General features: G+C 41.6%; 1 protein-coding gene across 4 annotated transcripts in view; it reads right to left on the bottom strand.

Annotated features, from left to right (window-relative positions):
• oser1 (oxidative stress responsive serine-rich 1) overlaps nt 1–16,108 on the bottom strand; it is a 34,006-nt gene extending 17,898 nt beyond the window's left edge. For 2 of the 4 annotated variants that reach the window (XM_048550107.2, XM_048550105.2), the window contains exon 1: nt 15,907–16,108. The gene's annotated coding sequence lies outside the window, so the exon portion shown is untranslated. Of the gene's footprint in view, nt 1–15,633 lie in introns of all 4 variants that reach the window. The other 2 variants (XM_048550106.2, XM_048550104.2) reach the window with 1 other exon arrangement.
• Between the last annotated feature and the right edge of the window lie 245 nt (nt 16,109–16,353).

Consider the following 16,353-nt stretch of genomic DNA (forward strand, 5'->3'; position numbering starts at 1 on the left):
TCATTTCTCTACTAATACAAGTTTGCTTCACTTCCTCCCTTATACTAAACCCTGTGATCCCATCATTTCTGGCACAGACTGGCATTTGTACTTGGGACCTAGGATGAATCATTCCTTTACTTAGGCATTTTAAGCATTTTATATAATCCGAGTAGCATTCTAGGTAATTTCAGAGGGCAGTCACAAAAAAACCACATTGCATGTGATCCAGATTATATGCAAGACAAACCAGGTAAGGATAACAGACTTTCTCCCCTGAAAAGGCAAGGGCAAGCAGGATGGGTTTTCTTTTCAAAAAGCAGTGGTCACCATTAGACTTTGAATTTTGGACAAAAAAAAATTCTGGAACTATAAATACTTGTATGCCATGTTGGGATTGAACCTGGGTGTCCAAAGCATCACCGTAAGACTGAAAGGAGAAGCCATTTGGCCCATCAATTCTGCTCTGCAATTCAACGAGATCATGGCTGATCTTATGAACTTCATCTCCCCTATCCTGCCTTTTCCTACAATAAGATTTCCAAACTTATTAAATATCTATCTTAGCCCCACACAGACCTAATGACCCAGCCTCAAGTGAAGAAATTTCTCATCTCTGCCTTAAATGGGCAGCCCCTTCTGAGACTGTAGACTCCCCAGAGGGTCCTGGACTCACCCACTGGGAGAAACAACTTCTCAGCCTCCACCCAGTCGTCACATGGAATCATCTGTTTCATTAAGATCATCCCTCAATCTTCTCAAGCCAAATCAGTACAGGTTCAACCTACTCAGCTTCTCACAAGTAAATCTTTTCTGACCCAGAACTAACCTAGTGAACCTTTTCTGGACTACCTCCAATGCCAGTATCTTTCCTTAGAGAAAGGGAACAACTCTGTAGAGTTTAGACCAGCAGTGGTCTGACTATGACTTGTAGAGTTTAACAAGTTTTTTTTTTAAATCCATTCTCTTTGAAGTAAAAGGCACGATTTCATTCTTTCAATTTTAATCACTAAAATTATATGCTGGTCTTTTGAGATTCTTGCACAATGAAAGACCATTCCCTCCATGCTATAGCATTTTGCATTCTCTCAATTTTAGTTCAATTCAGCTCATCTATTCTTCCTATTGAAGTACATAACCGCACATTCTCCTATATTTATATACTATCAGCCAAGTTTTTGCCTGCTCACTTAACATTTCCCACCTGTAGAGTCCTTATGTCATCCTTACTACTTGTCCTCTCACCTATTTTTGTCAATCCATAAACTTGCTGAAAGCACATTCACTCCCATCGACATCCAAGACATTAATAGGTAAGGTGAATAACAATAACAGCGAACAGATATTGTGGCCCCTCTTACTCTCCACTAGATACGGGTTGCCATCCTGACAATCCGTCCTTATCTCAACTCTGCCTCCTACCTCACCAATTTCACAAACATGCAAACCTCAGTTACAGGGTCACCCTGCTTTCACTTTAAAAGTTCCTTGTGCAGCTGGCATGGCTTCAAGTTGGAGGTTTATTCTTATGGAATTCAGAGTAAGTGCTCACATTCAGCTTTAATCATTTTTCTGGGTATGGCATTGTATTAGGCAACTCAGGAAATTTTCCCCAGTCTTAATTGTTAGACATCTTCTAATCAAATCTGTTCAGAGCTCTCATTACCCACAATGCTATTGACTTGCTCGGCGAGCTGGCTTGCTTTTGTTCAGGCATTTCATCACCATGCTAAGAGACATCATCAGTAGAGCGTCCGACGAAGTGATGTTATTGCAGTCTGCTTCATCGGAGGTCCAGTGATGATGTCTCCTAGCATGGAGATAAACATCTGAACAAAAACAAGCCAGCTCAGTGAGCAAGTTAACAACATTATTCACAACCCAAGCTACAGATCTTTCCCAAAACTTCTCATTAAAAACTACCTGCTCCAGAGATGTGTAAACTCAAAGTGTTCTGGTTGGAAGGTAGGGATACTATTAGTTCTACATTTTTTAAAGAGTATTTGAATGCATTGCACACAGTCAGAAAAGCTTTCAAAAATCCAAAGACTCAAAAAAGTTAGTGAGCCTTGACCAATTTCAATCTAGGAGATATTGTTTATTATAAGAAGAGAGCTTAAAGAATGGAGAGGCCTGGAAAAGCTCTTCATAACGACAGAAAAATAAATAAATAGCATGATAATCAGACTGCTCAGGTACATTTTTCAAGTATACTTGAAGGACGAGGGGGGGGTGACAGGGCACAGTTTAAGACAGACAAGAAACACTGTAATTTCAAAGAGGGATACCACACTGAGGAAGTGTACAAAAGTGTACCACAGCACAAAATTGGACATTTAAAATAAACTCAGCTGGAGAGAAAAAAAAAGGCCTGACAAAAATTGAAACAGCAGCCAGCACCCATCGGCTACAGGGAACAGTGGAAACAGAAGATTCGGAGAAACCAGTTACAACCGACCCAAAAACTGAGCACTGGGGAAGTATCAATCAGGCTTCCTGGCATTTTGACTTCCAGCCACTGCCTGAGGACGTACACTTTACACCTCCCTGGCATGGCAAGAACGAATAAAGACAGGATCAATATTGCAGTTTTAAAGCAGATGGATGGAGTTGATGTATATTAAACTGGGGTGAATTGGGTGTATAAACATAGGGAGCTAGTAATCAGTGGTGTGCGGTTACCAAATAAAATCTCTCAATGTGTGGACGCGAATTCTATTTAAATACTGCTCTGACTGTGTATAACATACTGGTCTCAAAATCACTTACTACCAGCACATTTTCCCCCACTTCCATAATTACTTCTAATACACACATCCACAAAATTTGAACACCCCTGTGCCATGCAGAACAAATCTGAAATGAAATTAAAATTCTGCCCTTAACATACGCAATATAGAAATAGAAAACCTGAAAGCTTTTATTTTGCTCACTTTAGAACTCAAGTATTCAAATACTACATTATCATCATGAACATTTACCACAAGTTTGACTGGTTTACGCTGGCAATTCCCGTAGCATGAACAGAAAGTTGCAAGTGATTGTAGCATTACGTTTAACTTGATATGGCACTCTATAATAAATATTTGTTATTTCAATCAATTTCCTTTCAACTACTGAATAAATCATATCTAACAATGATTAGATGATTTGAAGTAGAAAATTCAAGGCAAGGAATCATGAACCAAGGGCTGTAGAGAGTTGGATCCAATTTTACTTTAAGCAAGACACTTTCAGCTATTCCTCAATTTACATCAAATGATGAAACCCAAGATTATTTTTGTTTGTTGGGCTTCAGTTCTGGAATGAAGAGGAGGATCTCTTCCCAGTTCCAATTCACGTGAGGGGTGTCGTAACCAAGTGCGAAACATGGCTGTCAAAATAATAAATGAAACGACCAACAAAAAAATCTAAGTTGCTTTCAAAATTTCTTTTGGGAAAGTGTATACCTTCGACTTGATATCTATACATAGTAGCACAGTTGAAACAGTACGCAAGTGGCAATATACTTTCCAGTGAAATATTCTGAAGCATTCTTGAAAAAACCTCAAACGAGGATAGCAAATGTGGTTCCCCTGCTCAAGAAGGGGAGTAGAGACAACCCTGGTAATTATAGACCAGTGAGCCTTACCTCAGTTGTCGGTAAAGTGTTGGAAAAGGTTATAAGGGATAGGATTTATAATCATCTAGAAAAGAATAAATTGATTAGGGATAGTCAGCACGGTTTTGTGAAGGGAAGGGTGTGCCTCACAAACCTTATTGAGTTCTTTGAGAAGGTGACCAAACAGGCAGATGAGAGTAAACCGGTTGATGTGGTGTATATGGATTTCAGCAAGGTGTCTGATAAGGTTCCCCACAATAGGCTATTGTACAAAATGCGGAGGAATGGAATTGAGAGAGATATAGCAGTTTGGATTGGAAATTGGCTTGCTGAAAGAAGACAGAGGGTGGTAGTTGATGGGAAATGTTCATCCTGGAGACCAGTTACTAGTGGTGTACCGCAAGGGTCGGTGTTGGGTCCGCTGCTGTTTGTCATTTTTACAAATGACCTGGATGAGGACGTAGAAGGATGGGTTAGTAAATTTGCAGACGACACTAAGGTCAGTGGAGTTGTGGATAGTGACGAAGGATGCTGTAGGTTGCAGAGAGACATAGATAAGCTGCAGAGCCGGGCTAAGAGGTGGCAAACGGAGTTTAATGCAGACAAGTGTAAGGTGATGCACTTTGGTAGGAGTAACCAGAAGGCAAAGTACAGGGCTAATGGTAAGATTCTTAGCAGTGTAGATGAGCAGAGAGATCTCGGTGTCCATGTACACAGATCCTTGAAAGTTGCCACACAGGTTGACAGGGCTGTTAAGAAGGCATACAGTGTCTTAGCTTTTATTAATAGAGGGATCGAGTTCCGGAACCAAGAGGTTATGGTGAAGCTGTACAAAACTCTGATGCGGCCGCACTTGGAGTATTGTGTACAGTTCTGGTCACCGCATTATAAGAAGGATGTGGAATCTTTGGAAAGGGTGCAGAGGAGATTTACTAGGATTTTGCCTGGTATGGAGGGAAGGTCTTACGAGGAAAGGCTGAGGGACTTGAGGCTGTTTTCATTAGAGATAAGAAGGTTGAGAGGTGACTTAATTGAAATATATAAAATAATCAGAGGGTTAGATAGGGTGGATAGGGAGAGCCTTTTCCCTAGGATGGTGACGGCGAGCACGAGGGGGCATAGCTTTAAATTGAGGGGCGTAAGATATAGGACAGATGTCAGAGGTAGTTTCTTTACTCAGAGTAGTAAGGGAATGGAACGCTTTGCCTGCAACGGTAGTAGATTCGCCAACTTTAGGTACATTTAAGTAGTCATTGGACAAGCATATGGATGTACATGGAGTAGTGTAGGTTAGATGGGCTTGAGATCGATATGACAGGTTGGCACAACATCGAGGGCTGAAGGGCCTCTACTGTGCTGTAACGTTCTATGTTCTATACAAGTTGCAGCTTTTTCCATGAAACAGAATTATTCGTTTAAAAGTGATGAAATCAAACATAACTAATTGAAACTATCTTATAAGCTGCCTCTGCCACTCTCATACTTCTAGCTCATTTGGCCAAATATCCTTTAATGATTCTCTTTGCCCTGAACTTACACCTTTTCTCCAACTCGTCACCACTGACCTCCCACCCCAATCTCTTGACTAGCCTCCCTCATGCTCTGAGATGTACTTCCTGACCCCTGTCAAGCTATTCTGACTAAACTGATCACCTAACTTCCCCTCCTGTCCATCATGCTAGACAGCATTGTAAACAATTCTGTAACTTTAAAAAGACAAAACCTTTGACCCTGCTGCACTTTCTAACTCAATATTTCATCTTGTTACATAGGGTGTGAGGTGTTTTTTTTGGTGCTTAAGATTTTGAATTACCGACAGTTTTTCTTGGATGCCTGTAGGGCTTTTTGATGACTTATGATTTTCTGAGGGGAGGGTGCTTTTCTTAAAGCAACTTCGAAGAGTAGTAGTCTCCAGAATGAACTGTCTTTGGTTTGCAGAAAGTCTTTAACAGAAGAAAGTAAACAATTGTGCATCAAGATTTTATTTAGAAATTTCTGGATTAGCTCTTTTAAAAAAAAAGGGTAACAAGGGTAAAAACCAATAGCTTGGAAAAAATGGAGTTCAATTACAAGCCAGTCCTGCAGAAAACTTAGAAGAAAATGAAAGTGTAAAAACAGTGCTCATGAGAGAGAAGATACTAAACTAAATCTCAGAATAAAAGAGTTTAGTAATAATACCAGACCAGAACTGTTCGAATAAAATTCAGAGAGATTATGTGAATTGAGAACATTTAACCTCGGGTGAAATTTGCTCCACAAAGCAGTTCAAAATTTACCAGATTGGGAGTGGATGCGCTATTAAAAAAGGCTAACTTCCTGAGTGCTGTACCAAAAAGCGTTTTAGGATCAATGATTTATGTTGCCATGTGTTTCAAAATCTTTAAAGCATGTTTTAAGTAAATAACTTGGCTTATTCTGCTTTATCATTTCTTCTTTTGCTTAAATACATTTTTTTTGTTCAAACTAAACATTAAAACAAGCATGCAATGACAGACCAAAACAAGACCTACTGAGTCAGATTTCAATTTGGGACTGTCAACTGGGATCATAATCTCTAGGACCCCTTGCGCCTCAAGTCCTTGAATGCATTCTGCTGCCTGCCATCTATTCCAAGTATTTGCCAGAAACTCAGCTTGAATTCTTCAAATTAGTTTCCAGCTCGGCCACAATACCAAAAGCTACAGTTCGTAAAGTTGTTGATGAAATGCAACATGATTGTGATAAAGGTAAAATCTTTATCTCCACATGACTACAGCCTTTGACTTTTGATCACATCATCCTCCTCCTACACCTTTGCATGAAAATTCAACTAGGCGTGACTGTCTATCAATGATAAATTCTTGGTTCTTCTCCTATTCCTCACCTAGATAGTGTCCTAGTCAACATCATTTGAAGGCAGTGCATTAAAGTTTTCTTATACTCTGACACCCAATCTACCACACCAACATTCCTCTCTCCTCCATTGCTGCTGTTATATTCGCAGACTACGTACCTACATCTCAGCAGAGATTACCTCCAAATAAATTCCCAGAAAACCACCATTTTCAGAACAGTTTAGTTTGGGTCTATAATTGTTTATTCCATCCTGCTCTCTAGCAACTTAGACTCTTGCAATCTTGGTGTCAACCTTCTCCCCTCACCTCTTCAGTTATCCAAGCTCAGCTGCTGTTGAAATCTTTGCTCATGCCATTGCTAAGTGGACATTGCCTGGCCTATTCATAACTCCAAACCTATGCAACACTTTTTCTTCACAGATGCTGCCAGACCTGCTGAGCTTTACCAGCAATTTCTGTTTGTTTTTTTTATATTTACATCTGCAGTTTTCTCTCCTTTTTTAAATTAAGTGTTCTTTCAGACTTTTCCCCATCCTTTATTCCCCCCCCCCATTTAAAAATCCAGTGGTCAATTGCCGTGATTTAGGAGAATAAACTTAATTGCCAGTATCTCAGTAATTACAGTAAAGACCTCAATCTTAAGAGCAGCAATATCCCCTCAACATAAACCTTACTCCCAGAAATCAATGTAATTAAATGAAACAGGTTTTCTGTGCTTTACATTTTACTAAAGTAATTAAAAATTGATCTTCCAACATACTTGAACAAACCAATATGAAACCCACCCCACAACTCTTCCCTGTATCTCACTGGCCAAAAGTAGGGTACAAGGGAAGAACTTTCCCCTCAAAGTCAATAACCAGGGTCACAGTTTAAAGATGAGGAACAAATGGTTTACAGGGGGTTTTTGAGGGAAAATATATTTTCACTGACAGTGATGAGCATCTGGAACCTACCTAAAGGGGTGACAGAGGAAGAAACCCTTAAGACATAGAAAACCTATTCAGATACCCTTGTTTGCCATGGCATTTCAAGTACTAATAAGCCAAGTGTGATTAGAATAGCAAGAAGCTTGATGACCGAAGAGATCGCTGAAAGACCACTTTCTATACTGAGAAAATTGATCACAGTTAAATTAAACACCCGCTCATTTGCTCATTCTGTTACTATTGTATACATTCCCATATCTTTGACAATCTTCATTAGTTTCAATTCTCCCACTTTGTTGGATCAAATCACAAGGTTATGTTCCTTACATCCTTTAGCATACACCCACCCACTACTTGCAATAAATCTTGAATTTTATCTCCACTCAAAATTAAATCCCATAGGATTGAAGAGTTGGGTGACCTTACCATTAATAGGTGTATAAATCGACCCTCAATTTGCTTTTCTAAAATGCAGCACCTCACATTTGTCTCAATTAAACTCCATCTGCCACCCCTTGGCCCAACTGATCAAAGTCCTGTTGCACCCCTTAGATAATCTTCTTTGCTGTCCACTACACCAGCAATTTTGGTGTCATCAGCAAACTTACTAACTCTATCTCCTATACCAAATCCTTTATATCCAAAAAGCAGTGGATCCAGATCGATCCACGTAGCATATTGTTTGTCACAGGCCTCCAGTTCGTAAAGCAACCTTCCACCACCCTCTTCTGTCTCCTACCAACCAAATGGCTAAGCTCTCCCAGACTTAATGTAATCTAACCTTGCTAACCAGTCTGCCATGCAAAATCTTGTCAAACACCTTGTCGATGTTCATAGAGGCAACATTCACCACTCTACTTCAATCTTCTAGGTCACTTCAAAAGAAAAACTCAAATCAAGCTGGTGAAATCTAATCTCCCCAGAGACAAAGCTGTGTATTCCTAATCAGTCCATGCCTTTCCAAATACACCTAAATCCTGTCTCTCAATTTCTTTCAACAACTTAGCTACCATTTGCATTAGGTTCACCAGTCTATTGAAAAAATTACAGCATAGGGGCAGGCCCTTCAGCCCTCCAAGCCTGCAGCGCCTATCAGAATTAAAAACCCCTACTACCCTCTGGAGACCGCATCCCTCTATTCATGCATCCGTCAAGACACCTGTTAAAAGTCACTATCGCATCTGCTTCCACTACCTCCTCTAGCAGCGACTTCCAGGCACCACTCTCGGTGTATAAAAAAACACTTGCCCTCATACATCAACTTTTAACATTGCCCCTCGCATCTTAAACTTACACACCCTAGTAACTAAATGTTCCACCCTGGGAAAAGCTTCTGAATGTCCATGCCCTTCATAATCTTGTAGACCTCTATCAGACACCTCCCTCAACCTCTACCGTTCCAGTAAGAACAACCCAAGTTTCTACAACCTCTCCTCATAGTTAATGCCCTCCACACCAGGTTACATCCTGGTAAATCTTTTCTGTACCCTCTCCAAAGCCACCACATCCTTCTGGTAGTGTGACAACCAGAACTGAACATAATATTCCAAGTCTACCTAAAGTTCTGTAAATTGCAACATAACCTGCCAATTTTTAAGCTCAATACCTTGGCCAACAAAGGCAAGTCTGCTGTATTTCTTGACTACGTTCTCCACCTGCGTTGCCACTCTCAGTGACCTGTGTACCTGTAGACCTAGATCCCTGTGCCAGTGTTCTTAAGGGTTCTGCCACTTACTGTATATTTTTCTTCTGGATTAGACCTTCCAAAATCCATTACCTCACATTTTTCTGGATTAAATGCTGCCTGCTATCTCTCTGCCCGAGTCACCAATGGATCTACATACTGCTGTATCTTCTGACAGCCCTCATCACTATCCACCAACCTCTGTCATTCGCAAACTTACTAAGCAAACCAATTACAAATAGCAAAACATTCCCAACACTGATCCCGGAGCACTGCTAGTCATAGCCCTCCATCCAAAAGCACATGCTTCCACTGCTACCTTGTCTTCTATGACTGAACTAGTTTAAAATCCATCTTGCAAGCTCATCTCTGACTCCGTGCAACTTTACCTCTGTATCCGTCTGCCGCAAGGAACCTTGTCAAAGGCTTTACTGAAGTCCATGTAGACAACATCCACTGACCTACCCTCAATAATCATCTTTGTCACTTCCTCAAAAAAACTCAACCAAGTCAGTGAGGCATGACCACCCCTTCACAAAACAGGGTTGCCTCTCGCTAATACAGTGACTTATTTCCAAGTGGGAGTAAATCCTGTCTTGAAAAATCCTCTCCAATAATTTCCCTACCATTGACGTAAGGCTCACCAGACTGTAATTAGCCAGATTATCCCTACCACTCTACGTAAGAGAAGATTGGCCCCTGTAGCCAGTGAGGATGCAAAGATTTCTCAGCAATTTCCTCCCTTGCCCCTCTCAATATTCTGGAGTACACCCCACCAGGCCCTGGGGACTTGTCTACCTTGAATGGTATTCAAGACCCCCAACACCACCTCCCTTTTGATCTCAACATGACCCAAATTATCTACACACCCTTCCACCCCCCCCCCCCCCCCAAAACCAGCAAAGTACTCATTAATACCTTGCCCATTTACTCTGGCTCCACACAAATTCCATTCCCAGTCGTGTCCTTGAGTGGGCCAATCCCTCCCTGATTACCCTCTTGCGCTTTATACATCTATAAAAAGCCTTGGGATTTTCCCTAATCCTGTTGACCAATGACTTTTCATGACCCGTTTGCCCTCCTGACTCCTTGCTTAAGTTTCTTTCGACTTTACTTGTTTTCCACCTTTGCTTTATGTTCCCAGCCTCGAAACCTTGACAAATGCTTCCCTTTTCTTTATGACTAGGCTCACAATGTCCCTCACTATCCTTACGGGATGTGCCAGTCCTGTGTTCCCAGCAGCATACACTCGTAAGCCTCCCACATATCAGATGTGATCTGCCCTCAAGCATCTGCCTCCAATCTATGTTCTTCAGTTTCTGCCTAATTTTGTTGTAATTAGCCCTTCCCCAATGCAGCACCTTCACCTGACAACTACAGCTATCTTTATCCATCAGTACCTTAAAGCTTACTGAATTGTGATCACTGTCTCCGAGCCGTCCACCACTTGGCCAGGCTCATTCCCCAATACTAGGTCCAGTACAGCCCCTGTCTTAGTTGTACTATCTACATACTGTTTCAAAAAACCTTCCTCGATGCTCTTTACAAACTCTGCCCCATCCAAGCCCCAAGCACTAAGTGAGTCCCAGTCAATATATGGGAAGTTAAAATCACTCACAACAACAATTGTTTCTTTTACATCTGTTCTTCTATCACCCACTGGCTGTTGGGAGGCCTGCAGTAAAACCCAAACATTGTGAATGCAACCTTCCTATTCCTAAGTTCTACCAATATTGCCTCACTCTATGAGCCATCCGAGGTGCCCTCCTACAGTACAGCTGTGATATTTACCTTAACTCATGAAATTTCCCCACTCCTTTTACATCACACTCAATCTTGTCTGAAACATGTGTATCCTGGAATGTTAAGCTGCCAATCTTGTCCCTCCCCTAACCAAGTCTCTGTGAGTAACAGTTTCATAGCTCCAAGAATAGTTCCCTGGATTTTCCTTACCATCCTTCTTAGATAATGGGACCACATTAGCCAAGCTTCAGTCTTCCACACTTCACCGTGGTTATCAATGAAACAAAACTCTCGCCAAGGGGCCTAGCAATCACTTCCCTACTTTCTCACAAATTTCTGGGTTACACGATCAGATTCCAGCTTTCATCCACCAATTATGAGTTTTACGACGTCCAGCACCACCACCTCTAATGTGGAGGCTTTAAGACATCACTATTTATTTTGCTAAGTTCTCCAGCCTTCCATGTCGTTCTCCACAGTAAAAACCTGCACGAAATACTTGCTTATTATCTCACCCATTTCCTGCGGTTCCACATAGACAGGAATGATCATCTTTCAGGGGCCCAATGCTCTGCTCTCCCTTGTTACTCTTTTGTCCTTTATGTAAGTGAAGAATCTCTTTGCACTCCCCTTAACCCTGTTTGCCACATGCCCTCTTTTCACCCTCCCGATTTCCCTAGAGTATAATCCTACTGGCCTTCTACTTTTCTGGGTATTCACTCGATCCCAGTTGTCTATACCTGACATATGTCTTTTTTTTTTCCTCCCCTTGACCAGAGCCTCAATTCCTCTGGTCATCTAGCATTCCCTACACCTATCAGCCTTCCCCTCCATACTAACAGAACTAGAATCCAGAGGTAGTGTTTATCTCCATTTTCAAAAGCTTCCCACTTTCCAGCCATCTCTTGACCTTCAAATAGCCTCCCCCAATCAATTTTGAAAGATCTCACCAATACCATCAAAATTAGCCTTTCTCCAATTTTAATACTAACTTTTATATCAGGTCTCTCCTTTCCCATAATTCTACTAGTTTTAAAGTAGTTATGATCACTGGCCCCTCAGTCACTTGTCCTGCCTTACTTCTCATAAGATCAATTGTTTCTCCTTCTCTTGTAGGTGCGTCCACATACTGAAGAAACTTTTCTTCTACACACAAATTCCTCTCCATTCAAGCCCTTAATACAATGGCAGTATCAATCTACGTTTGGAAAGTTACAATCCCCTACTCATCCAGCCCTATTATTCTTACAGACACTGTAGATTTCCTTACAAAGTTGTTTCTCAATTTCCCACTGACTATTGGGATGGCCTATAAGTACAATCCCAATAAGATGATCATCTCTATTTCTCAATTCCACTCAAATATCTTCACTGGAAGTAGTCCCGGGAATATCCACAAGAACAGCCTTAATGTTATCCTTAACCATTTCCCCCTCCTCTCTTGCACCCCCTTTCTATCAATCCTATATCATCTCTACCCTGAAACATTAAGCTGTCAGTCCTGTCCATCCCTGAGCCACATTAAACTGTCAAAATTGGGCATACCCACTATGAGATGTAATATGCACAGTGGAGCTCTGTAGAGCGATTCCTCACAAAACATTGTAAATGATGCAGCTGGCGAGGCCTCTAAAGAAGGGGTGCATGTTATCTGAGACAGAACTGGAAGAGACAAGGAGAATTGCGGTGGGAAATATTGTGGAGTTTCAAACAGTTTGGGGATGAGAACGCCAAGCTACAGTTTAAGAGTGTAAAGTGGAGCAACAGTGGTAATAATGATAACATCACTCAATTAGTAAGTAAGCCAGAAGTCAGGCGAATGTTCTGATGGCACAGGTTCAGATCCCACTGTGGAATTTAAATTCAATTAAGATCTGGAAATTAGAGTTCATTTTAATGACAGTGATCATGAAGGTAGTCATTGTGGTAAAACCCAATCTGGGTCACTAACACCTTTTGGGAAGGGAATCAATCATCCTGGTCCGGTCAACTATCAAAGGTCAACTAACTTGTCCTAGTCTAACAATGCACACTTCTACAGATTGCAACTTTTATCCATATTGTTTTGTGTCTAAATATTATTTCAGTACTCAGCCAATCTGCTACAAGTGACAATAAAATTTCATCTCATCCATCTGTATTCTATTCTGTATACAACAAATGTCACCCCATGCTCATTCCAATCCCTGAAGAGCCTAAATTTTCAATTCTCATTCAAATTTTGAATTGTCCAAGGCCTTTTCCCTGCTAATGTCTAGCCTCATTCAAGTCTGCAATCTCATTTCCCTTAACTGTCCATTATCTTCATTCTGGCCTCCAATTCCAACATTTCCCCCAATCTGTGCCATACCTTCAGGCACCTCTGATGTATGTTTAAGTGCTCTTCCTAAATTCCTCCATTTCCTTTTCTTCTTTTCAGACCCTCTTTGAAGCTCAACTAACTAATCTTTAGTTCTGCTACAAATATTTCTGTAAAGCCTTGCCATAGCTACCTGTGCAATCAAACACAGTGGTGGTTTTGACCAGTTGACATTAGGAGCACTAGAACAGGATACATACAGGGGGTCCCTCACTTACAAATACACATACTTACAAATGAGATCTCACAGCACACCGAGAACCCAAAATACAAAAGTTTGCTCGAATATTTTTTATCATACTGTACTTGTTCTGACTTGCATACAAGTCAATTTAGAAGCGCACTCAGAAATGGAACCTGTTTGTGATTCTGGGAGCACCTGTAGATACACAAGAGTCTTTGAAGTATAATGCTATCTTACAGCACCTTTTGCTTTTGCAAGAGAACCGTATTGACCTGGTTTCAAATGCTGAGCTTTTGTTCGGTGATGTCCACCCATCCAGAGACCAAAGCACATAACTTGGTTTTATCTTCACTGCAGTACTGAAGATGTGTTCTGCTGTTTAAGGTAACATTTTTCAGGTGAGACTTTAAACCAAAACCTTGAATGCTTTGGCTTAGGGGAAAAAAGTTTTCCAGTGTTACTAGATTTGGGTGGCTACTGAATCATAGAATCCTGCAGTGTGGGAGCAGGCCAATCAGCCCTTTGAGTTCACACCAACCCTCTGAAGAGCATCCCACCCAGTCCCACCACCTGACCATATCTGTAACCCTATATTCCCCATGGCTAACCCACCTAGACTGACATCGATGGACAACATGGGCAATTTAGCACTGTCAATCCACCTAACCTGCACAACTCTGGACTATGGGAGATAACTGAACCATTTGGAGTAAACTCAGGCATTCACAAGGTGAATGTCTGTGCGGAGTTTGTACAGACAGTCACCAGAGGTTGCAATCAAACCCAGGTCCCTAGCACTGTGAGGCAACATGGCTAACCACTAAGCCACCGTACCACCCATATTGATTCTAACTTCACGTGTAATGCACCTTTATGTTCTTCAAACGTCCCAAATGCAATTCAAACTTCACAGCAGTCAGCTACTTCAGAAGCCAAGCAACTTGACAAAAATTTATATCCCTAAAAATTCATTAAAACATTTAATTGATTCTTTATCCATAAACAGCATTAAGTTAAACTAGCTGTTCTATGTCAGAACTTCTAAAATAGCTGACTAAAACTGATTAAGCAGATGCATGCAGATTACATTACCTGCTTTCAGATTTATTTTAAAAGTTATGAATGCAGATCAAATTAGTGTATACACACACACAGCAAGAATGCTGGTAGTTATGTTGAAGCAGGAAGATACGCCAAGTCAAAAACATTTCCATAAACTAATCACTTGTCCTAATTGAGAATACTCAATTTAAATCAACAATACACAATATGCCCAGTTATTGATGTTAACCATTAACTAAATTCATTGCTAACACCATTTGGTAGTGTAGTAGGCAAATGGATCTTTTAAAAGGTGTAGTACCAAGGTAAACATAACTGAAAGAGCAAGGTTCAATCATACTATTTTTTGACGGATTAAATAGTGAGAATTCAGCTTGCTGTGACATCCTCAAAATACTGTGGAAGAAACAACAACAACAAAACAACAAAAAAAACCTCACATCCCACTCCAAATTGCTGTCTGGTAATTCCTGTAACAGAATGCATGATTAGGTACAAGTAGCCTACTGGCTGTATTACTGATGCTTAGTCCAGAGCTCTGGACTAAAATTCCAGCAAACAGTTCAAATACCAAAACAGTAGTTAAGAGAATTCAGTGACATAAATATGGAATTTAAAATGGCTCACAGTAATAGTAAGCATGACACTTGAGGCTTTCTTATACGATAAGAAAGTTAGATTTACCATACTGGAAATCTGTCATCCTTGCTTGGCCTAATCTACACGCTTCCAACACCACAGCAATATGGTTAACTCAACTGCTACAACAAACCACACAGGTTGAACGAAGCTCACCATCTCCAACTACAAATGCTATACTTTGGCACTTACATGATGAATTAAAATAAAATACACTGTTGACCCTCTTGCCTCTTTTCAGACTTCGAATCCAGCGCGGATGTGATACCCCCACCACAGTTGGATAGCCTAACAAAAGTTTCTTTTTTTAAAACAAATACACGGCGCGGATCTACGCTGCAAATGGATTTTAGAATAAAACACGACACATTACTGACAACGAAATTAATAACAAAAATAAGGGCTTGGGTGAACAATCGAGACAAAATTAAATCCTGGCGATGACATTGCACTTTCGGATTCTGACAGCACCAAACAGCCCGACTCTACATCCAATGATGAGTCAGGTCAAGAGGGAAATATAAAAGGAACAATTATTCACATAAGTGAGCATACAAGAACGCTTTTGATTAATGAAAACAAACCAAACGCAAGGCTCTCCTTTCATGTAGTCTTTTACCTTTCGTCTCCTCTCGTCAAGCAGGTGGTGATGGTGGAGGGTGTGTATGTGTGTGTGTAGATGGTGGAGGCTAGCCTGAATCAGCAGCAGCGATGCAAAGGGCTGGGCCGCAGGTTGACGGCGAGTTTACTTTTTTTAAAAAAAACCTCCCTCCCCCTCGCTCGCTTAGAGCAGGAACAGAGTGAAGAGCAGACCGGAGCCTGAGGCCTAGGCCCCGCGCCGTTCCTTCCCCGCCCCCCGTCGCACAAATAGCGCCAAGACGAAAACACGCACCACTGCTGCTTTCGAAAGGCCGGACGGCGTATCAAAAGAGGTGTAGAGGGGATGAAAGAAATGCCAACTACCACCCCGAAGTCAAGGAGTTAATGGTCGGAGGGTTTTTTTCTTTCCTTTTCCCCCTCCCTTCCTCGCGTGCGTTTCGCCCGACGCCTCTTGTTTACATTGAAACGGGCAGCTCGCGAGAGCGCGCACGCACGGACGGTCGGACACGCCCCCCCAACCTCTTGCAATTGCGCGCCGTGGGCCAGCGCGCGCAGGCGCAGCCGCGACTGCCCACCCACCTCTCGCGGTGCGCAATGAAAGCGCGTGACACCGCCGTCTGACGTCAGGGGCATTGACGCGTTCCCCATCCCCGCCCGTCCCCGCCCCTCCAACCCACACGCACTCAGCAGCCTCGAGGTGGTTTGAAATTCCCGCCCAAACCGCCACCTCGCGAAAGGC

The sequence above is a fragment of the Stegostoma tigrinum genome, chromosome 19 (genome assembly GCF_030684315.1).
Source record: "Stegostoma tigrinum isolate sSteTig4 chromosome 19, sSteTig4.hap1, whole genome shotgun sequence".
Classification (NCBI taxonomy): Eukaryota; Metazoa; Chordata; class Chondrichthyes; order Orectolobiformes; family Stegostomatidae; genus Stegostoma; species Stegostoma tigrinum.